Genomic DNA, 23,135 nt, shown 5'->3' on the forward strand with positions numbered 1-23,135 from the left:
AGTAAACAGGTCATTATTAATCAGTGACAAAGTCCAAAAGTTGTAGGCCTTTGTTAACTTTCATCCTGTCAATGAATTTAACCTTTAATGAAATAGACATATTGTATTTCACAATTGTTTTATGAAATGGGTAGCCACCTTCTTCATACAGTATGTATTGAATTCTGAACATTGCTGAACATTGAATATTGAATATGAAACCAAAAGAGGTTTAAATATAAAACTGTATAACCCATTCCTCTTCTCACAATTTTCAGATAGCTTATTCTGTGAGGCAGACATTTAACATTTTAAGCAGAGACATTTGTTTCACCAATATAAGTTTCTACAGACGTATGGTCTCAGGAGGAAAGTGACGTAATGGAACACTGAGAAATTTTCTTGTACCGTTGTCTGAGATGTTCAGAACACTGTTGGAAAAAGTGAAACCCTGTTGGAACGTTTCCAGATGTTGTCGTTGTTGGGGACGGCAGAGTTCTTTTAGATAGTATGATTGTTGGAGTAAATTATTTTTACTTTTGTTTTAAAAGACATTTTGTTTGAGGTGGAATCTAATTTTTTATTCATGCGACTTACTGGATCGACCAATGAAAGAGTCAAATTCTTCACATCTGTAAGCTGTGCCTAACACATAGCTGTTATTACGATTATTTGCCTTTCCCCTGAGCTGTGCTGTTAAGATTCCCGTGTGGTCTGTTGCCGTTGGGGTCCAGTGCTGAAAGCCCCAGTGCTGCAAGTGCCACTGCAGTAAGGGTTCCAACACTGCGGTTCTGCAGGCCAACAAGAAAGGCAAGAACTGCTTAGTAAAGTGTTGCTAATTAGACCTGGTGGGCCTGCGGTGACTTGCATGGTTCTAAAAGGTCACTGTACCTACCAGCTGCCAAGTAAATCTTTACAGTAGAGGGCTTTTCATGGATCATCAGGCGAGTATGCAAAGTGGAGAGCTCTGTGACCCTTGGTACTGGATGGCATCATAGAGGAAAGTGGCAGAGAGCACGGTTCTGCCACTTCCTATCTCTGAGGGAGAACATTTCCCTTTACCAACATTACCGAGTCAGTCTGTCGACTTCACCGCGTACATCCATCATGTATTATTCAGCGTAGAATGAAGTTCCCCGTTTCACTCATTTTATTACTACTGCCAGCTGTTTACAAATTGATTTCCTTAACATCGTTACCACCAGATTCAATCTATTACTATTAATGTTTTTTGTTTGTCACAGGACTGTTAGAAAGTATGTAAACTGTAGGTACACATCTGATAGCTTTCAATTGGCAAATAAGGACATAATTTTAAAGTGCTTCTTTTTACTGCAATTGTATCATCAGTATAGCCTTCTTGCATGACATCAGACGTGACAAATATAAGTGAATGGTTTGTTGGAATTTAATGTACTATATGTAATGATTTATGTGCTTTTTTTTCTTGATTACTTTAATGAGGTGATGGGTGTGTGTTCAAGAATTCTAGGACACCCACACAATCGGATCATAATGAAGAGGAATGAACTATATAGTACGTACTGCCAGTTGTTTTGTGCACTCTTATTTGTCTTCAGAACATACCTGTGCCTGCCACATGTGGATATTAGACCCTAATAGAAATTACAAATCAGGAGGCCATTTATAAAGTGTTTGTAGTAGAATTATTGTTACTGCACTTCAGCCTCAGCAAGACAGTGATAAACAGTACTGAATAATGTGCAGTTTGTGTTTATAGCCTTTCTGTTTCTCTGGCAGATTTTAATATTGCTCTCATCTTTTATTTATTAATCAGGAAAACACTCTGAAAGCGATGTTGGACATTCCTGAAAGTGGTATAAATTGAAAACATTAGATTTTCTGAAACGGTTTAGTATAATTGAAGTACATTAAGATTTTGCTGTGGTGATTGTAACATTGCGTTAGGAGCCGTGGAACAGTAATACATTAGAAGACAAACAATCTTGCAATCGGATATTTCTCAACCAGTACATCAAAGCACATTGGTGTGCCTTCTGACATTAATGGATGTGCTTTGGGATCTTGATGGAAATCACATATGTGGAAACTATAAATGGGAATCAATTAAAATGTTTACATTTATATTAGGTTTGTGGAGTAGTCAGTGTTGTGTTGCACTTCTTGTGTGTACACATGAGACGGAGGCAATGGTCCTAGACTTCTCACATGGGGACTGTGTTTTTCAAGTTTAACGGTCCGTACATCCAGCCATTTTTAATCACTTTATCCAATAGAGGGTCGAGTGGGAGCTGAATGCACTCTAAATGGGATACTAGTTTATTGCAGGGCACACACACACTCACACCGTGGACAAGTTTCCCAGAAGCTAGTTAACCTACCAATGTGTGGGAGGAACCGGAGTACTGGTAGGAAAACCCACACAAACGAAGGGAGAACTTACAAACTCCAAACCGATAGCACGCCAGGAATTGAAACCAGGGTCCCAGCAATGCAAGGCAGCAATGCTAACCACTGTGTTGCTGTGCCACCCATCGGCACGAAAAGAGAGCATCTGAGTAGCTGAGCAAAAGGTCCGTGCTTCACTGTTATCAATTCCTTCCAGGGTAAAACAGCTCTGTGTCTTGAGGAAATCTCAGCTCAGGTTGGGGATATCAGGACGATTTGGGAGGGACATGGTGCTCTGCAAAAAATGTTAGATTTATGAGAGTGTCATGGGAATATTACGCAAGTTTGCTGTGAACAATCAGTTCACAAAGTTTAAGAAAGTTTAGAGTTTGTTTTAAGGAAAAAAAAATGCATTTATAAAAAGTATAGGTAGTAAATATGGAATCCCATTTTTCATACTTAGGTCTCCCACCATACACAGAATGGCAACCAAAGCATTGGTGGATGTGACAGATTTCCATCCCCTTTCCTGGCCAGAACAGCCTTCAGGTGTGTGTGTGTGTGTGTGTGTGTGTGTGTGTGAGATGACATTTAGTGTAACATTCCACAACATTGCCCTCTTCACAACTTCACTTTGAAATGACCCCATTGGGAAAATGGGATGGGATTTGGCTGAACAAATTTTCCGTATAGAATTCCTAATATTTTGGGCCAGTGGAGGTATATTACGTTAAATTATCAGATGTTTCTAGTGTTGTCAGATTATACATGGGTTAGAAAAACTGCAACAAATATTATAATGATTTTCTCTATTCTCTGCAGGCACTTAATACATTTGGGTTTCGGCTAAGGAGAACAGCACACTGCAAGATATTAAAACTAAAATGCTGTTCATTTGCTACAACTAATTTTACACCAGACATATACCTGTACTGATGTGCCATTTAGACTGTCCGTGTTTAAACATTGTAAAACAATCTGAATCAGGTTTATCTAAAAGAATAGCAACAATTCATCTGTTTTATTTTTCCAAATAACTTCTTGTAGTAAGTGCTAAATGTCACTGCTTGACATAGAACAGCTGTGACAATGACTCATAATGTGAGTTGAAATGATTTGCCATTATTTAAGGATGATGGCCTAACAGAATGTAAACATTTTCCCATTTGGAAAATAGATATTGATATAAGAAGAGGAAGTTACAGGAACCTCCATGTTTATTTACTTTTACTTTGTTTACTACTTTGACTACTTTTTGCAGTTAGCCAGGCTTACACTAAAAATGATGGTATGCTGTAAACACTAAAAATGTTATTAAAAGGCTTTATGATATTAATTGGCTTTATTCTATGACCTCCAAGATCAATGGGGGTTTCCTGAAGGAGACCAACTAAAAACAAAAGCAAGTTAGAAATCCAGCTTGTAATAACTCCTGTCGGCTGAAATGGCTTTGCTGTGAAGTTCTGATTGTAACCATTCTTTGCTTATTTTAACGCAGTCACGCATACGTCCTTAGATAGAATATTATAACTCCTATAAATAGATCAATACAGCTGTTCTTTGTATTGAATGATTACAAGATCCCTGCTCATCAGTTATAATACATTATGCAGATTATATTGCATTAAAATGCACCAGATTTCTGTGTTGAACAGTATTATACTACAGTATCTACTTTAGATGTTAGTGTGTTATTTGGCATTATGCTTTCACATTGGGCAGTGTAGCTCTAACTCCAGCAGATTGTTTTTGTTTCTAAGGCTCTTTTCTACAATGCAGTGTCACAGTGTGCTAACATAATAAAAGTGTTACACCACACCTGAAGAAGGCTCCATGGCCGAAACGTTGTTTTCTTTCTTCTCTTTTCAGCATGGAATAAACCTATTACTGCATGCTCAAGTGAGAAGCTACAAGAGAGTTTGACATTTGACATTTCACCACCTTTTGCTCCAATTTATTTCCCTTAGAAGGTACAAGTTGATAAACAAATGACAGGTTTTAATGGCTTGCAAATATTTGTGAAAGCCAAGAAATTGCTCTGAAGTATCAATTGCCATCTTTTTTTTGAGCGAACCTCAGTTTGTCTGTAGATTTAATTAAAAAAAATATCATTTTTCTCTTGGGTGACAGATGGAGGAGAGCTGTTTACGATGATAACGCAGATATAAATAAGGCAGAAGTGCATGGGAGTTTATCTAGTCTTCCTGTGTTCTAAAAACCGTTGGCAGTGCATTTCTGCAAAGAAGATTTTCACCAAGTGGTATAAACTATTGCTTTACACCTGCTCACACCTGAAGAAGGCTCCACGGCCAAAACGTTGTTTTCTTTCTTCTCTTTGCAGCATGGAATAAACCTATTACTTATTCCTTTGTAAACAATTGATTGGTAAGCACTGAGAGTCAGGTGTTGTGGAGTGGTAGTACTATGGACTGGTCATAGGTTATACAAGAGTGGGCTATATTAAACAATTTTAGCTTTATATTGTTAGGCACCATGCACTTTGATGATAGGTTTTTATATTAATGCATTTGTTTTGTCTTTTGCTACACTAAATATTTAGTTGTGTTCCAATGTGCACGCTTGCAGTCTTCTGCCCTTCATACGTACGTTTCCTCTCGGATCTGCAAGGGTTAGGGTGTCGCGTTGCTCATCTGTGTTTCACAAGGGTGCTCACGAGTTCCCCCACTGCGCCCTTCTCTGAAGTCCACTTCGGAGCGCACTCTGCCGAAGGGCATTACCCACAGTTCTTTCCGGAACGGTGACGTTTCATGTTGTAGCCTATCATAGCGGAGAGAGGTTGCCATGGTGAATAAAGAATTCACGTGTTAGTCAAGTTGAACGTTATGGCACTTTTGAAACTCATAATATTTTTACTAGATTCATACTGTATGTATTGTAGGTACAAAGTGTTGACATAAAGCTTTTGTTTCGTCCCACTATTTCGTCTGATGAATATTCGTTTACCTGCTGTATCTTGTACACGGAAAGACAATAGTCTAACATTTAATTGTACAAAGCTCTGATGTATTGTCAAGTTTACCTTATATAGATTACTTTGAATATGTTCCTCGTACTGTCAGACAGACGACATGAAAAGCATTTAGTAGTACAAAGCTTTGAATAGACTGCGGTATTGCCAAGTTTTCCTCAGTTTTGAGTCGAGCATGCTCAGCTGAATGAACACGATATGTCGCTGCTTGTTGTGCAGGGACAGATGAGATGAAATTCAATTTCATATAGAAATGTTGAAATTTCTCGAGTTGAATTCTTATCACCACCCAAAACGTCACTGATTCAACCGAATCATTACGTTTTGATCGCTAAATTTTAAACCATGAAGTGTGACCCAAAAGCAGCGAATGACTTTGTTGGTTTCAACGAGAGGACTAGTCACGAGGATTTAATCCATAGTAATTATTGTTTTTATGAGTTATAGGTACATTGCATGTATATGAAAACCAGTAATATCACAACAAGCACATTATCAGAAATGCCAGTTTTATCCATTCGGCCTAATGTTTCACAAAAGTATTCGTTTTCTGTACAAATTGTATTTGGAAACCATTTTGGTTTGGGGGGATTTTTGAATCATGCAGTGTAGTGTAGCAGGTACCAGACTGGTTCTACAAACACTGGCTTGCAAGCAGGCTATAAATTTGAATTGCAAGTGTATTATGCATATTGTAAAATGAGGCTACTCTGCTGTTGGCACAATCTGTTTGTTGATTTCATGGAATAAACAATACCCTTTGGATTTTAAAGTAGTAGATTGTGCTCTTATTTTGTCTGTAAATCGGTCAGATTTTGAAAAGTGTTACAGTGTAGCTAAAACAAGTCTGGTGCACAATCGGAAACTGTTTTGTGTTCACAATGAGAACATTCGGTTTTCTCCTTGACCATGATCTTCAGAAAATAATAAATTAATATTCACAAATTCAGATAACATCTGAACCCAAGCAAATAGAGACAACTTAATACTGTGTAAGAATAATTGAACAGAATAAATTAGTCAAAGTATTCTGTCAGGAGCTCATTGTTTGCTTTATTGTACATAGACCTAAATTTTGTATATACATATCCCTCCATATTCATTGGATATTCATTTGACATAAAAGTAATACTGCAAAAATTCTTAGATAGCCCTAAGCAAGGCTGTTTGTGTTTTTTTACTTAGGTTCTACACTTCCAGGCTCCTCCAAGTTAATCAGCCAGGGTCAGAGACGTGTCACTGCAACAATATTTGCACAATTATGCCTACATTCAATATCCATGGCTGCATTACAGGGTGCAACAAACACACTGATTTCTTTTTTCAAATTTGTGTCCAGTGACTGCATTTCCATCATGAAACGTTGTGGCAAGCTAAAGAAATGTGATATAGAAAAGTATGTACAGTACCCAAATATCAAATAAACATGATAAACAAATAAACGGTGGATTAATTAGCTTAATAAAAAAACACAGACGTATTGCATGGAATCATGAAATGAAGAAGTCAAGCATTCTTTAATTATTTTGAGTGGATTTGGTGTTTCATTAACTCCCCTTCATGGGGGGGGGAGTTGTTAGCAAGTTAAGTGATACCCCAAAATATGGAGTCCAGTATATTAGTAATTTGTTGCATTTGTGATGATTTAGCATTTTTTCCCATCTAAATCAAATCTTAAAATAATTTCTTAACAGTAAAACAGGTTGTTTTTGGTGGTGGGGGTTTAGACAAGTGTGAAATGCGTAAAAATAATTTTAGTTCTTCCACACATAGGGGCGAGTGTGACAGCAGCACTTTCAAAACTGAAAGGTCTGACGTCGAGAAAGTGGGTGAAGTTAGGTGAACAGACAGTGCTATTATAATGCATGCTTTGGTTTGCTGCAGTAAAGGTCTGGATTCCTGTTGATGTGCTGTTATTGATTATATGGGTTTCAGAGTCCAGCCCTTCATCTTCACTGTGGAACATGGGCAATGAGTAATGTGGGGTCAGTATTGACAGGGTGAATACAAAGAGAGCCATGACCAGATTACAAACTATATGATCAGATATCTCAAGACAACACCTGCTCAAGCTGCCAAGCATGTGCAGATCTCATACTGGTCCTGTCTGTCGCTCAAGAGGTCATGGAAGACAATTATTCTCAACATTGAGGGATAGCCTGTGAATGAATGAATTGATTATATTATCTACTAAATACAATGATGCTTCTGTTAAATTGGCTGACCTATAATTGGAACTGTCTGGAAATTGGTAATTTGTCACTTTTAGTGCTTTTAATTTCTTAAACAGTTTGCTACAGAATCAGGACTGACATGGATGTATATACAGTATGTGATTAGTGCATCCTTCTCCTTGACTGTAATCCCAAGATTTACTAATATATTTGTAACCCTGAACAGATGACCATCTCTTCTTTCAGACTTCGATGACTGAACACTTACTCTGAATTTTTTTCCTTGTCTGACCTTGTGTATAACCCTTGGATTTTTATATACTTGAATCAATTTTCCTCTTTCTCCTTTGTTGTAGACTGAAATTCTACACTTTTGCCACACTGAATATGTCTAAGTTTAAACAATAAATTGATGATGAGACCTAAAATGGTTCTCTGTGGTACACCTCTTCTTACATTGACTCGTTTATGATTGTACTGCTTAAAATGACTCATATCATGTTGCAACTCACAACTGGCAACCCACTGAAGCTAAGCAGGTGTGAGCCTGGTCAGTACCTGGATGGGAGACCTAGGAAAAACCAAGGTTGCTGCTGGAAGAGGTGTTAGTGGGGCCAGCAGGGGGCGCTCACCCTGCGGTCCATGTGGGTCCTAATGCCCCAGTATAGTGACAGTGACACTATACGGTAAACAGGCCCCTCCTTCGGATGAGATGTAAAACCGAGGTCCTGACTCTCTGTGGTCATTAAAAATCCTAGGGCGTTTCTCGAAAAGAGTAGGGGTGTAACCCCGGCGTCCTGGCCAAATTTCCCATTGCCCTTACCAGTCATGGCCTCCTTATAACCCCCCTCTATGAATTGGCTTCATTACTCTGCTCTCCTCCCCACTGATTGGTGATGTGTGGTGAGCGCTCTGGCGCACTATGGCTGCCGTCGCATCATCCAGATGGGCCGCACATTGGTGGTGGTAGAGGGGAGTCCCCATTACCTGTAAAACACTTTGAGTGGAGTGTCCAGAAAAGCACTATATAAGTGTAAGCAATTTACTTCGGATTTCAGTCTTCTGCTTTGGTTCTGCTCTTTTTGCAATATTCCAAACTTTGGCTTAGCTCCTGTCCAAAATGAGTGATAAAATATCCTAGTTAAGGGTCTATGAATAAAATTATTCATTTCATTAAGTACAGCTGGGAAAATTCCATCAGCCCCTGGTGTTTTGTTACTTTTAAGATAATACAACACCAGTAAGATCTCTGAGTCATTACTGCTCAAATGGCCTACTACTGATGGGGCCCATTCTGTAATAAGGTGCATGGAATTTATATTTTCTATTGTAAATACCTACAGTATGTGGAATATACATTTAGTATATATTTTTTATTACACATCTTTATTATGAATCTCCTTTTATCTAATAATAAACACATTTATCAACGCTTTCCAGCCAATCGACATTGAACTCCTGCAGGAGTGCTGGTGAGTAGTTATATCCTTAGTTCCCTAGCAACTTCAAGTGGCAGTGTTCCTTAAGACAGCATTCCCTATGTAGGTTTATGTTTTACAGACTGCGCTTAAGGCACTAGTTTCTTTATCCAGTTATTACCTTTTCCAATTTTGTGAAGCAGGGCTTGACATTTTTAGCCGGGTTACATGCAGCTGGGGATAAATCGAACCCTTGAGTTACAATGGGAAAACCGCAGGCATGCCATAATGTTACAACTGGGAAGACTAGCATCTGGATAGAAGATTATACACTCTTGTGTGTAGTTATGCACACGTTAAAACGTTCCATTTAAATCTTTAGTATACCAAGTATTTATTTAATTGTATAAATAGGTAGAAAAATAGAGCACACAATAAAAATATAAAATTAAAAGTTTTAGAAAGCTGATACTGAAGTTCTTCAAAGATCAGATGGCACTGTTAATCCATTATTTTAATTTTATTCGGTAGGAAAGAGAATGAAGAAAATTGTGGTTTGCACGAGGCCTGTTAATACAAAATGTGTTCTAAAATGTATTTTATATATGCATAGGTTTTGCTTTTTAGTCCCATTTTCTCATGAATGTCAAATTTAATTTGATTTACAACAAGAAAGTTTAAATTAATTATAGAATCCATAGAATTTGTTGCTGTTTTTTTTGTAACCTTGGTAAATAATGTCACAGGATGTAAGATGTTTCTGTATCTTTCAGGAGACAATATTAAGCCATTTTGACTATTTATAATAACTACATTTATATAGAGCTTTTCATCTCAAAGTGTTTTATATTCAGTACCTTGAAAAAGGTTTCACCAACTTCCTGTGATGTCTTGTTTTATTGATTTACAAAAATGCAATTTTATAAATGAATGTTTTAAATGAAAAGAGGTAGGCTTAAATATCATCAATGAAAAACCCAAAACTAAAATAGGTTGTTTGAATAATGTATTTAACTACCCATCAGTACTTTGCGGAAACAAGTTTAGCAGTAATTTACAGTTTTTGTTAAAGTGTGCTCTATAATGGTATTCTTCCTGCCCATTTTTCTTTCCAGACCTGCACTAATTTTGTCAAGTTGGATGGGAACATTAATGAATTAGCAAATTGTAGTTATCATAGTATCTGAAGTATTGGATAAATCTAAAAATATATCTGCATCATTGTGATTTTTTAAAATCAGTATCCAGTATAATATTGTAGGGTGTATTATGGATGCTCAGGCTTTTTTTTTCTGGTTTAAATCATCACTCATCATGGAGAGGTACTTTTGCTCTAGTAAAATGTGTTTAGACTGCTGAGACATTTGATTAGATAGCCACCCCACAAATCAAGGGATATCTAATTTGATTCCATGAATTCAAGAATTGGAGTTCAAGAGATGCTGGAGTCATTATCCAAAGTCTGGACTCCTGTTTCAAATAATCCCTGAAAGAATACCATCTTTAGCACAGCACCAGCATCAGTCTGGTTCAGCCTTCCTCTCTCACCTTTGCCTCTTTCTTCAGTACCTGTAACAGCTTGGATACTTGGCCCAGACTCTGCTGTCCTTTCCCAGCAGCTATATTGTGTGGCCAGCAGTGAGAGCAGCACCCTGTTCACTAACATTCACTGACATTTGGAAAATCATAGAACCGTCATCTTCAGCAGCAATCGGGGAATTTTGTTTTCGGCTGGTTGCACACTAACATCGACAGTGGTACTGTACTTGCAGCCCTTCTTCCAATGAGCAGAACTGAAGAAGGGATATGCGATGGTGCTAACCCGTGCTGTATTTCTGTAGAATGGCTCAAAGCCGAGACCAAGTAACAGCCTGTTCCTTTACGAAACCCATGAAAAAATATAGTGCTAGTAACAATTTCTATAGCCAGGCTAATCCAAACTAAAGACCGACACAGAACCCGCATACAAAAGTGAGAGCAATGTCTTCGCACAATCCATAACTCAAAATTTCTGTAAACGCAATTTTAAATGTGTATGCTTAATCTGTCTCAGCATTTTGTTGGGCAAAGCTATTATATGTCAAATGCATAAGACCTGGAGAGACAAAGATGACAAAGGAGAGACAGATGTGTTCATAGTCCAGATGAAATAGGAACACAAAACATCAGATAACAGAATGAGTCACAGATTGGATAATGTGTCTTGCTTAAAACAACTTTAAAAATAGCATCACATTGAGAAAAGTCCTATTTGTCATAAATGATTAGCTGAATTCCAGAAAACACAAGGATATTGTTTATAGATCCTTATAGATTCTCTTCTATCCTTATAGATCCAACATTCTGCTCTTTGGAAGTATGGGTGAAGCCTGTGTAATTATATCTGAAAATTTAATGGTTTTTCAACTTAAACTTATTCTTCAACTTATAGTAATGCAGACAGATACTGGTAATTAATTTAGTTGTCTGGTTAGACTGATTCATTTGCTAATGATACCTCTATGTCATTAGAGAGTATGCCAGTCTCTTCTTTCATTTTCTGTTACTTTGATCAAGGTGCATAAGGGTGATTTGCATCCTTTCCAGCCTAAATTATATGTCCATATTTTTACTTTTTTTCCTTTCAGCCCATTTGAATCTCTTCTGTCTTCTGTAACTGTAATGGTGCCTAAAGAATCTGGGATTTTCTGATCTCTGTTTGTCTTGACAATTTGTGAACAATGCCAAGAACACTGGAATTAAAGTTCTTCCTTAAAAGAGCCCAGGTTTTAAATGGTGAGAATTTTAGTATTGTTCTTGGAACTTAAAGCATTGAAGCCCCACCATAAAAAATGTTTATGCTGCATTTTATACATGTTTTTAACAGCTTTGCATTGACTAACACAAATGTCATTTAAACTCAAGGGGATGTATATTAGGTGCACTAGGTAGAATTTTAAAGCCCTTGTCCTGTATCACCTAGTTTTAATTCCAGCATAAGATGCTTATTAATAACAACGTATTGGTGATTAATTATTTTTAGGTATTTTAGTGTACAGGTGCACATCTAAAAAATGAAAGTTTAATTAAGCAGTTGTTAATATTAAATGTTCAATTAAGAAATTGAAAGGTCAGTAGGAATGAAAGCCTGAAGGATTACTTCAGGATCAAATTTTAGATATGCTGTAGAAGAAGCTGTCTCCTAGGGGCACACTGATTAATTCCATAGACAGTTCAGCCTTTTTTTTGCTTGTTGTCAGTATACGGGTTTGAAATAATGATTAACCAATTAAGAACCAAAGGATGGCTTATTTCTATTCCTTCTAAATTTCAGGTCAATACTTTCCATAACAGCCAATGTATAAGCATTTTTCTTCAGATTTGATTTTGGTTAAGAGGTAGTGCATTCTGCTTAGTCACCTAATATAGGATACCTATACCCTGTCTGTATACAAAAAGACAATTACAGATACACTCTGGTACAGGTTAATCTTGGTCTTATCTGTCCATAAGACTTTGTCCCAGAAATCTACAGGCTTTTTATGTACCTTTTAGCAAACTGTAACCTGGCCTTTCTGTTCTTGAGGTTTACCAGTGGTTTGCATCTTGTGGTGAACCCTCTGAGGTTATGCTGGTGTATTCTTCTCTTTATGGTAGTGTTTGACAAATCTATGCCTACATCCTGGAGAGTGTTCTTGATCCGTTCAACTGTCGAAAAGGGTTTTTTCTTCATGATTGAAAGTATTCTTCGGTCATCCACTACTGTGGTCTTCTGTGGTCTACCAGGTTGTTTGCTATTGCTAACAGTTGATTTTGTCACGCCTAATGTTTTGGCTATGTGATAGACTTATTCTCGTTTTTCAGCCTTGCTTTAATGACATTGACACTTCTTTTGTCCTCATGTTGAGGGACAACAGCAACAGACTCCAGATCCAAATGCCACATCTAGAATCAGCTCTAGACCCCTTGTTAGCTTGCTTGTGCATGAACTAATGATGAAATGAAATACAGCTGGCCAAGAAATAACTGAGCAGCCAATTGTCCAATTACTTTTGGTCCCCTAAATTGGGAGGACTATGTATAAAAATGGCGGTGATTCTTATATGGTTAACCCTATGTAGACACAAAACCCCTCAAATTGAAGCTGACATTCTGCACTTTAACTTCATAGTCATTTCAAATCCATTGTGCTGGAGAACAGAGCCAAAACAACAAAAAGTTGTCACTGTCCAAATACTTATTGACTGCACTGTATGTATATAATTCAGTTTCTACTCAATATTTCACAATATTGGCCATTTACCAGGGTTCTTTTTGAATGCAGTGTTCCTTTAACAGCTGGTAGGTCTCTATAGAGATAAGGGAACAAGCAGCATTAGTAAATGTCAAAAGCACAGTAGGCCATATTCATGAAGTATTAAAAGACTGGTTAAGAATGCACAACACTACGTGGCTCTTAATGTCACTCAAATTAATGTTTTCGCACAGTGGTGAAGTAATTAGCCTCAGCATAAGATTCTTGATTGCAAAACGTTAAGATCAGATAGTGTGTGGAATGTTCGTTAGCCATGCAGATGTGCTGAAACAACAAGACACTGGATGCCCTTGTGATTTTAAGATTATTACAGAATGAAGAGTGACTTATGAGTCATTTAGACATACTTTGAAATAAGTCATTTTAGCTCATTAACTATAATCTCTGCAGGATTTCAAGCTTCTCAAAAAGAAAAAGGGACTGTGGTTTTGTCCTTTTATGCAAGAAAGCATTTGTCCTGGTATTTTTCCAATAGCAGGACAAATATAGTAACTGTTTGTTAAAAGTTTAAAATTGCTGTTCACCAGCTGTCCCTGTTGAGAGAGCATGAGCAATTTTGGTTATTTTAGTCCGAATGTCCAGATGTGAGAAGCTGGTAGAGACTATTAGACGACTGGCTATAATTTCTGCCTCTACCAAATATGGACTCAAGGCTGATGAATACTTATGTTATCAGTTTTATATTTATAATTAGTTTTGGAGGACCTGTAAAGTTTTTTTCACTTTGGCATTGAGTGTTTTGTGTCAACAAATGGCAAAACTCCCAACTAAATACATTATGATTCCATATAATAACACAATAAACTGTGATATAGTTCAAGAGAGTAAATAGTTTTGATAGGCACTACATTTTCTTACACGACTTTTGTTGATTGGCAAATATGCATTAAACCCTTGTGCATTTACGGACTTGGTGACGAGAAATCATAATCAAACTCATCTTTTATTCAGCACAACAGATTATTTTTCTCCTGTTGTATGCTTTTAGATGTTGGCACTTTACTGAAGGGCCAAAGGAAACATCCAGTGTGGGTGTGTTGTACTGTTGAGCAGATGTGAAAAAAATTATCTTGATGTAAACCAATGGAAGCAGCAGTCAGCTCAACATAAAATATTAAAGAGAAGATGTCATTGAAGGCAGGAATTAGAAACCAAAATATCCTATCATTTTAAGTATACTTAGGTTTCTGCTATCATAACATTTCATATATTAGAGTTGTACTAGAGGATCAACCTACATATGTACTAACCTACATATATGCTAATATCATTGAGCACTTAGACCATTACGTGATGATTTTGTACAACCATCAGTTTTGTAACCACGTTCTCCAATGCAAGCTCATCGGGGAGCAGGAGCCTATCCCAGTAAGCAAGAGGAGCAAAGTGGTATATGCCCTGCAGGGCAAGCCATTCCGCTGCAGGTTTCACACAGACATAAACACACAACTACTTAAGGGCACATTTTCCCTGAAGCCAGTTAACCTACAGGTATATCAGTTGACTGTGGGAACGCGGAGCACTCGAAGGAAACTCAAACATGAGGAGAATGTACAAACTCCACACAGACAGCACACCAGGACTTGAATCCAGGGCTGCAAGGCAGCAATGCTAACAACTGTGCCATTGTGCTGCCTGCTTTTCGTATGTTATTTTTTTTTCTTTTAATTGCTGATGAGGCGCATACGAACACAAAAATATAAAATAAGAACAGTCTATATATTGGTCTATCAAGCGCTTAAGCATTGTGATTGTTAGGGGTTAATTATTCCACGGATCTCAACCATTTCTGAAAGAAGCCAGATTATTGTCTTTAACAACATGGCTGGAGTTGTTCTCAGTTTTAAATGCACTTACCCATAGTGCCTACTTGTACCCTCTATTTCGTCTTTCACGGTTGATTCTGAATAAGCACTCTAAATTGACTTTGTCAGTGCCTTTGAGGATTTTAAATGATTGAATCTGGTCCTTTTGTGGCCTACTCTGCTCAGGATTGAAATGTTCAGTTCTTCTGTCCTGTCAGGATGAGACCTTCCTTTGAGGTTGAGAAGGTACGATATCGCGTCACATTTCTCTGGACTAATTCCAGAGTAGCAGCATCTTTTTTTGTAATGAGGTGACCAAAATTGAGCACAGTAGTCTAAATGAGTTCTCAGTAGTGCATTCTACAATTTAAAATCCACTTTTTTAAATTCTACACTTACTGTACTGTACAATACATTCTACTATTTAACCTAATATTCTGTTTGCTTTGAAAGCTCTATAAAGGCCACAAAATGAATGACTAATAATAGCATTCACATTGTAAATGATAATAGCTCTCAAAATACAGTACTACAGGAGTTCTCAGTGTTTTTTTTCAGTACTTTGTCATTCAGCTTGCATCTTTAGCTTTTAGAAACTTCTTATCTATAGCTGTTATTGCCTACTTTCTAAAACAGTCTACTATATGTGTTCCATGGTGAGAGAATGAGCTACAGGACATGCTAAAAATTATACCACATAAAAAAAAAAACATTTGGCTGAGATTGCAAAAGTAATTATAGATTAAAATGGTAATAATAAACAAAAAATAACAAGTATCGCAAGTATGACTTATGAAATACGTTACATAGAAAATCAAAAGAAAATGGAGACATGAAAAACTACTTCGATTTTACAGTTGTTGACATTGAATTGTGGTCTTTGACATGCTAGATTCCATTTGTGAAAAAATAAGGCCTTAAATAAAACTGTAATTCTTAATGCTTTCAGTATGAACTGGTTCTAATCTTCATTACTGGTTGGCTCAAATATTCTTTCAAATGGTTATTTAGAGAAGGTAATTCATATTTTACCTCCATTCATTTAAAAAGAGAGGCATCAAAGAAAGATGTGCTTCAGTGTTGAATATTGAATTGCCTCAGTAAGTGCTAGCAGTGAGAATGGTGATATTGACTTAACAGCAGGAAATGTGTTCGAATAATATTGTGTATAATATGTTTAATAATAATGCCAATCCTCTGTCAGTTCTAAAAGCATGACTAAACAATCCTTTGAGTTTTGCCTTGTTCAAATGTTTTTTAATATTGACTCATTTGTGTGGTTGAAATTTTAAAGGCATTAAACAGACGTTCTCATGTTAAGTTAGTGGGTAGGCTTTCAAATCTTGCATTATTTTTTAGGGAGGAAAAGGGCATTCCCCTGTGAAAATTAAAAGGGTTACAATGCACAAAGTATAAGGACCTCAACAAGTTCGTGTTGAGATCTGTGATCACAAGTTCTATGCCTGGAGCATGTCATTAACCGACTGTGACTGTGACTGACCGACTGTGACTTGGGATTCCTCCAATCAACACCTCACCTCCAGTACTGGGCTGTGTTGCCTATGTGAGTGTTGAAAGATAAATGACTTGCTCATTCTTCCTTCTGTGTGGTTGCAGGGTTCGAAGCCATGAGACGAGATATGAAAAAGCAGAAAAATGGTGATTCCATCTTGAGTGGGTGTACAACAAAAAATAATTGATGATTCTAATAAAGAGGAAGTGTGACATTGCTGATAGGAGAGCCATAAATTGGATTTATGAGAAGTTAATTGGATTCACTGAAGTTACTGAAAAGCAAGTAGGTTATAAATGTGCGACTAATGTAGATTTTTGTTGATTTAGTTGATCGAAATTACACAAAACATAATCATAAATTAGGGGAGACATGGTGTTTCAGTGGTTAGCATTGTATTTTCACAGCACTAGGATCTTGGGTTTAAATTCCAGGGGTGCTGTCTCTGTGGAGCTTTTATGTACTTCCTGTATTCACATGGGTTTTTTCCTCTCTCAGCCCAAAGACATTGGTAGGTGTTGCATTATCAACTTTCCATTCAAGTGGTATTACTACCATCTTGAGTGAATGCTGGAAAAGTTATGTTCAGATTAACAAATTAAGAAAATTATGTAATGAATAAGAAATGATTGGCTTCTGGAGAAATCGGCCCTGGTGTGTGTGTGCGCGTGTGTGTCATGCAATGTTCTGGCATTCTGTCTAGGGTGTATCCTGTCTTGTGTCTATTTACTTGCTGGGACATGATCTGGCTCTCCTGTGACCCTATACTGGATAAAGCAGATAGAAATGGATGAATAAATAAGCATTATAGGCTTTGAACTCTATTACTTTTCAGTGAATTTGAATTACGTTTTATACATTAATTCAGATCCTTCATTTTCCTCTTTGCAAGACGGAGATTCAATACACTGATAATAAAGGCACTGGATTCGGAAGCACTCCAAGATCAGGATAGTTCGTTATGCAAGATATTTTGCATTCTTGTAAATGTACTGTAAGTAAAAATAACTTCAAAACTACATTTAGTTGACAGATCCTAGACCGGAAGAGCCATTACAGCCTTCCAAATAATGTATTGTAACACTGTGCACATACCTGCAGTTAAAGGCTGTATTTGATCTTTTCTGTGTTCTTATATTTCAGTCTTTGATAAGACAAGGATGAGGTTGCCCAACAACATGTGTATTAAATGTATACAAGATTCAAAGTCAGAATAGTGTTTGTTTTCCTTGAATAATTCTCTTACATTTTAAACATAAGTGGATATTGGAGCATGACCAATTATATTTTGATAGCCTTTGGCAGATTTAAAAATATTTTTTTACACCTGAAACCTTGTATCTCTGTTGGCATGGTTTGTCACTCCTGTTGTATATCTGTACATCTGTACATCATTTCGCTTGTGCACTGGAAATTACTTTTACCTCAGATTTCCAACCAGTGAAATTCCTGGAATTCTCATACAAGACATACTTGGCTCTTACAGGATCCATCTGTCATTTTACCAGGTTAACAAAACTTTGCCAGCGTTCTTTCAAGACAGGAGTGATATCGCTTGACAAGAAGATTGGTAATGCAATGCCTATGCATAAAATGGGTGACCAAATTAAAAATGGGCTTTTTCAGAATGAACAGTGAAGCACAAACCAGAAGACACATGTGGAAACTGAATGGAACCTAACCAGCCATATTGTAGAAGCTGATATCTTCCTTTTCTCAGGAAGTGGATGGATGGGATTCTTGGATCAATGAGCTGATAGAATCCAAATGGGATAGATGAGTCAAATGGTCTCTTTTTGTTTGTCAGGTTTCTAATGTTATGATAGTCTTATGTAATTTAATTTAAACTTAATTTTCTGTATGGCTGGTCAGCCCAGTTGTGTTGATTCAGGACTAAACCATCAGCACCTACCACAGTTGCACAGACTTCCAGACGTACTGTACATTTCTGACTGCTGATGAGTGAAGTCGAGGTCAGTTTATCGGTTATAAATCAAATCTAGCACATTTTCAGAGATTTTCTGAAAAACGTAGTTGATGTAGACAATACTATGCATGCCAGCCTTGTCTTTGGAAGTGTCCTTAAACTTTAAATTTGCTTCAGAATGCTGTAATTTACAGTTGCATTTGATGAAAAAGGTCAACCACTTATTTTGTCATTAACACTTGTCCCAAATCTTTCTTGAGGAACATGTCATAACCTGTGCCCAGAAAGCACTGAAATTTCTGTGCTTCCAGAACTGAATGAGCCTCTCCTTTTCTTATGCATTCAGCTCTCAGTTGGACGTCCATCTCTGGGCTCACAGGTTGTCTGTTTCCAGTTGTGTCTCCTATTTTAACTGCAAGACAGATGCACATTGTTCTGTGAAGTACAAACAAACCCCAGTGGACAGCAGCTTTTCCCCCAAAGGCTGCATGAGGTTTGCTCATGAGCTGTTTGGTTTTCCATGCTGTAGTCCCGCCTTCCTTTCATGCAAAATTTCTCAAGCAGCATGACCTCCCAGGGTTTCCCTATCTGTATCTAGGGGAGTGGCTAGTCCTTCAGCTAGAAGTTATTCAAGTAGCCTAACTGCAGATAAACAGCTGTTCCGTTTTTTTGTTTTCTGTTTTGAAAAAGGACCACATAGGTAAGAACCACTTTTTTCCCCCTCTCGGTCTAGAAGAAAAATAAAAGGGGTGGTTTTTTTTCCCTGTACTTGTCTTTTTCCTTAGCTCTGTGTTTCATGGTTTATCTTTTAAAAAGTAAAAGGATGTGCCAGTTTTAGTTTTCTCACAGTGAACGTTATGCACGTTCAGTGAAAGGCCAGTGAATTACTCCAGTGGGTATGGAATGTGAACACACCCAAGCCTGCAAGTTGATAACTGTTCTGTTTGGGATAAGCCAGGATGCTTTTTCTATCTTTTTTTATTTAAAAAGCTTTGGGTATGAATCATTGAATTGAAAGTATTGTATTGAATTGTGTTAAGTGATTTTGTAGAAAAAAAACATTTAAAAGATGTGCTATAGGACATATTACCATATTAGGCATGGGGTGGATATTTTTTTCAGGAAAAATAAACACCTATTTATGTGTCACTGAGTATTATATGGTATCTGGTCCAGGGACATTTCTTGGGATAGGAAAGGTATCATTTCTTATAGGACCTTTCATTTCATGATTTTCTTTGTTTTAGACTTATCTATAGTTATGTTTTAGACTTAGATCTATATCATGCTATATATCCATATTAAAACTATAAAGTAGAGTATAGTTATTGAAGAGCCAAACACTTCTGTTAACAATTTACAAGGCAAATTAAAACTGGTTTGAAACATACCATTAAGAAAATGTTTTTTGATGTAATGTAAATGTAAATTATCCAGGTATGTTCAACTTACTTTTTTCTAGGATTTAGTTTTAACTGAGAAATGTAACAGTTTTGCATGTAGCAGAGTGGTTAGTCCTCTGGACTTGTAATTGTAAGGCTGTGGGTTCGAATCCCAGGCGCAAGGCACTTAAATTACTCCAGGGAAATGCACTGCTGCATAAGTGGGTATAAATGTAAGTCACTTTGGATAAAAGTCTCAGCTAAGATTAATAATAAAATCTTAAGTGCTTTTACTGCTTTGTGTGGTTAGAGCTAAGCATTCACAATGTTTAGGGTTTACTGTATATGAGTTAGTGGTTCAGTGAATGTAAGTCCTACAAATATTCACCTCAAGTGGAAAAGAATCTGTTTACAGATAAAAGCATGTGACTTCTCAGAAAATACTAAAGACCACTGTGCTGTTACTGAGGAAAAGAAGGGATCTTGTGTGAGTGGCCTGTTTAATCACCAGTACTTAATAACTGTGAGACTTTGTGACCCATGCAAGGTTCAGATAGAGCAGCTGTTATAAAATAAAAAGTTATAAAATCTCTCTTATTCCTTATTATCGAATAGGGAGAGAAATTTTTGTTTTCATTATCCTTGTATCAATGTTTCATGTCCATTTATTATTTAAATTGTGTGTATCTGATGTTTCATTAAATAGGCTGAAATGCTTTACTTTCACTATTTCACTAAGGATGATGCCCACTTCTGCTCCTGTCCGAGGCCTATGAGCCTCGGAAAAGGACTAGTTATGTATATGCATAAATGAGTGCTGTATACAATGGCGTGAAAAAGTACTCATTCCCTTCCAATGATGCCGCATTTTGTAAAATTACAAATGATCTGTACACATTTTTTTTAAGTGGGTACAGTTAATAAGCTCTTGGATGCTCAAGATGAACTACAGTATATGCATTACATAAGTGTATATCCCTCTTATTATATACTTGGTGGAAAAACTGTCCTGTGCTTTTCAGGAACTCCTATTTTCCTTGCTAAAGGAAATGAAGCAGCGATTTTCTGGTACTTTGCCACAGTCCTTATTTCTCTGACTTCCCCACTCCTGTTGACTACTCTTTGTAATATTATTTTTCAGGTGTTCCAGCCTTTATATCTGGACTGCTTTTGTTAATCTCTCTCATAGTAATCCTGTAGGACTAGTTCAAGAGAACAACAGCAAAATTAAAATAATGATTCAACACAATCCATATACACAAATATCATTGTGAGCTTGATAACTCTTTTTCAAATTTTCAGCATTTTCAAGGGTAGATGCGTTGCTGTAGAATATAAAGTGTGTTATTATGAAGCTTGCTTTTCAAATGACTGTGTGCTGTTGTAATACTGCACCAGAACAGATCTATGGGATCAGAAATGTTGGGGTGATATATTAAAAAGGATGGTTCCATCTCGTGCATTAAAACGGGCATTCTTAGCACTTTTACAATATATGTCATAGTTACTCATTCTCATCCTCTACGTATGAGCAATTAAGGGTTCAGAATTAGTTTTGTAAATAATTCTTGTATTCTGCATGGCTTTCTGTACACCACCTCAAGTATGCTGTGTATTTGATTAAGAAATGCTGGTGAACTTACTGTTCGTGTATGTGTACTCATGTCTTGTGTGTTGTCATCTTCTCTTTGTCAGACCTTGGTATAAATGTAATTGAATTTAACATTTATGGAAACAGTAGAAAGAAGTTGCAAAGGAACAAGTAAAGATTTATTCCATGCTGAAAAAAACGCAACGTTTTGGCTGTGGAGCCTTCTTCAGGTGTGAGAAAGAAGTTTCTTTCAGTGCATTCACGGAGAATAGGCCTACTGTGAAATAAATTTGATTAAGTTTAAAGCAAAGGACTTAACTTAAAAAGTTTATTTTTATCTTAGAGTCAGTTAAGTTAGTCCTTTGCAGGTGCAGTGCTGTGTTTATTCATAGAAGGCATAAAAACATAAGGGTTTTTCTCAATAGAGACAACATACAGCCAATCTATTATTACAAACAGATTCTCCTAAATATTACAGGCACTTTATAGGTAGATCTGCAGATTGGGTTTGGGCCTTTTGTGTTTGTATATTAAATATATATTATATATTGGGTATATATATTAAATATAAAGTGATTTTTTAATATCAGATTTACTGAGCATCAAAGTAAATGTAGCATTATTTAAACATTTATGTTTGTGGATGACACATAAGGATTTTGGATATAAAATGCTGACCTTATTTTGGTTAATTTATCAATTCGTGACTGACAATGATTGATAAATTAATTTGACTGTTGAAAAAACATTAAATTGTCCTGTAAGTGCAGGAGCTGTTTGAGCAAATGGGGTGATTAAGCCTGTTGAATGTCAAGTGTCATGAAAATAAAGAAAAAACATAGAAAGGAACCAATATGCCCCTCTTCTCCAGAACAGCATCGTTAGGTCATTGATATATAGGATGCTAGACTATGTTAAATTGGTTCAGCAGTGATTAATCAAGTTTTGATATAGATCACCTTGCTGGACGAGAGTGTGGCATATATGCGCAGAATGGTGCGCAGGGCATTGAATACAGCAGACCAACCAGTGGGATTGACAGTCTGGGCAGGAGTATCTAGTTGGTTCCAGATTCAACTCATAGTGATCAATGACAACCTGCCTTCAGGGTACTGCTTTGATTAAACTAAATTGCTGCCCTTCCTGTGAGCTCATCCTGATATGACAACATTCGTTTGGCTCTTATAGCTTGTTCGGGTGCCAGTAGCTAGTTACTATGAGGTTGTCATCTAACAATTTCCTGAAGGAAGCCAGGGTATCTGCTTCAACAACATGGCTGGGTATCTTGAATACCTTACCTTTTACAATAAAGACATTCTACAAAGTCATTTCATGCTCATTTTTTTTTTAGTTATAAGGGATGAGTTTATATTGATGCTTAGTGTGTAACAGCAAGTTTCAAAGTGCCTTAAACATCAGAGTATTCTCACATATTGTGTACTGTATAAAGTAATGTGTAGAGAATTGAAGTGTTTAAGCCAAAATGTCAGTAAAGAGAAGGAGGTTATAAAGTAATTTGTTTGAAAAATCTGATAGGGTAATGTTAACATTTCATTACTATTTTGATCTTGTTTTATTTTTTACTTGATCTCCATTCTGTTGCATGTCTTGAGTCTTAATCTTCCTTTTTTGGGGGGTTTAAAAGATTAGCCACAGAATTAACATTTTAAAAATGTAATGAACAGAAACACAA

The 23,135-nt window shown here is 36.8% G+C and overlaps 1 protein-coding gene across 3 annotated transcripts in view; it reads left to right on the forward strand.

Moving 5' to 3' along the window:
- The window catches only part of rab27b (RAB27B, member RAS oncogene family), a 66,183-nt gene that overhangs the window by 8,396 nt on the left and 34,652 nt on the right, over window positions 1-23,135 (forward strand). The window contains exon 1 of one of the 3 annotated variants that reach the window (XM_006626579.3): window positions 19,087-19,169. The exons of the other annotated variants lie outside the window; for them this stretch is intronic. The gene's annotated coding sequence lies outside the window, so the exon portion shown is untranslated. Of the gene's footprint in view, window positions 1-19,086; window positions 19,170-23,135 lie in introns of those variants that run through there. 3 annotated transcript variants of the gene reach the window in all.

This window comes from Lepisosteus oculatus, chromosome 3, assembly GCF_040954835.1.
Source record: "Lepisosteus oculatus isolate fLepOcu1 chromosome 3, fLepOcu1.hap2, whole genome shotgun sequence".
Classification (NCBI taxonomy): domain Eukaryota; kingdom Metazoa; phylum Chordata; class Actinopteri; order Semionotiformes; family Lepisosteidae; genus Lepisosteus; species Lepisosteus oculatus.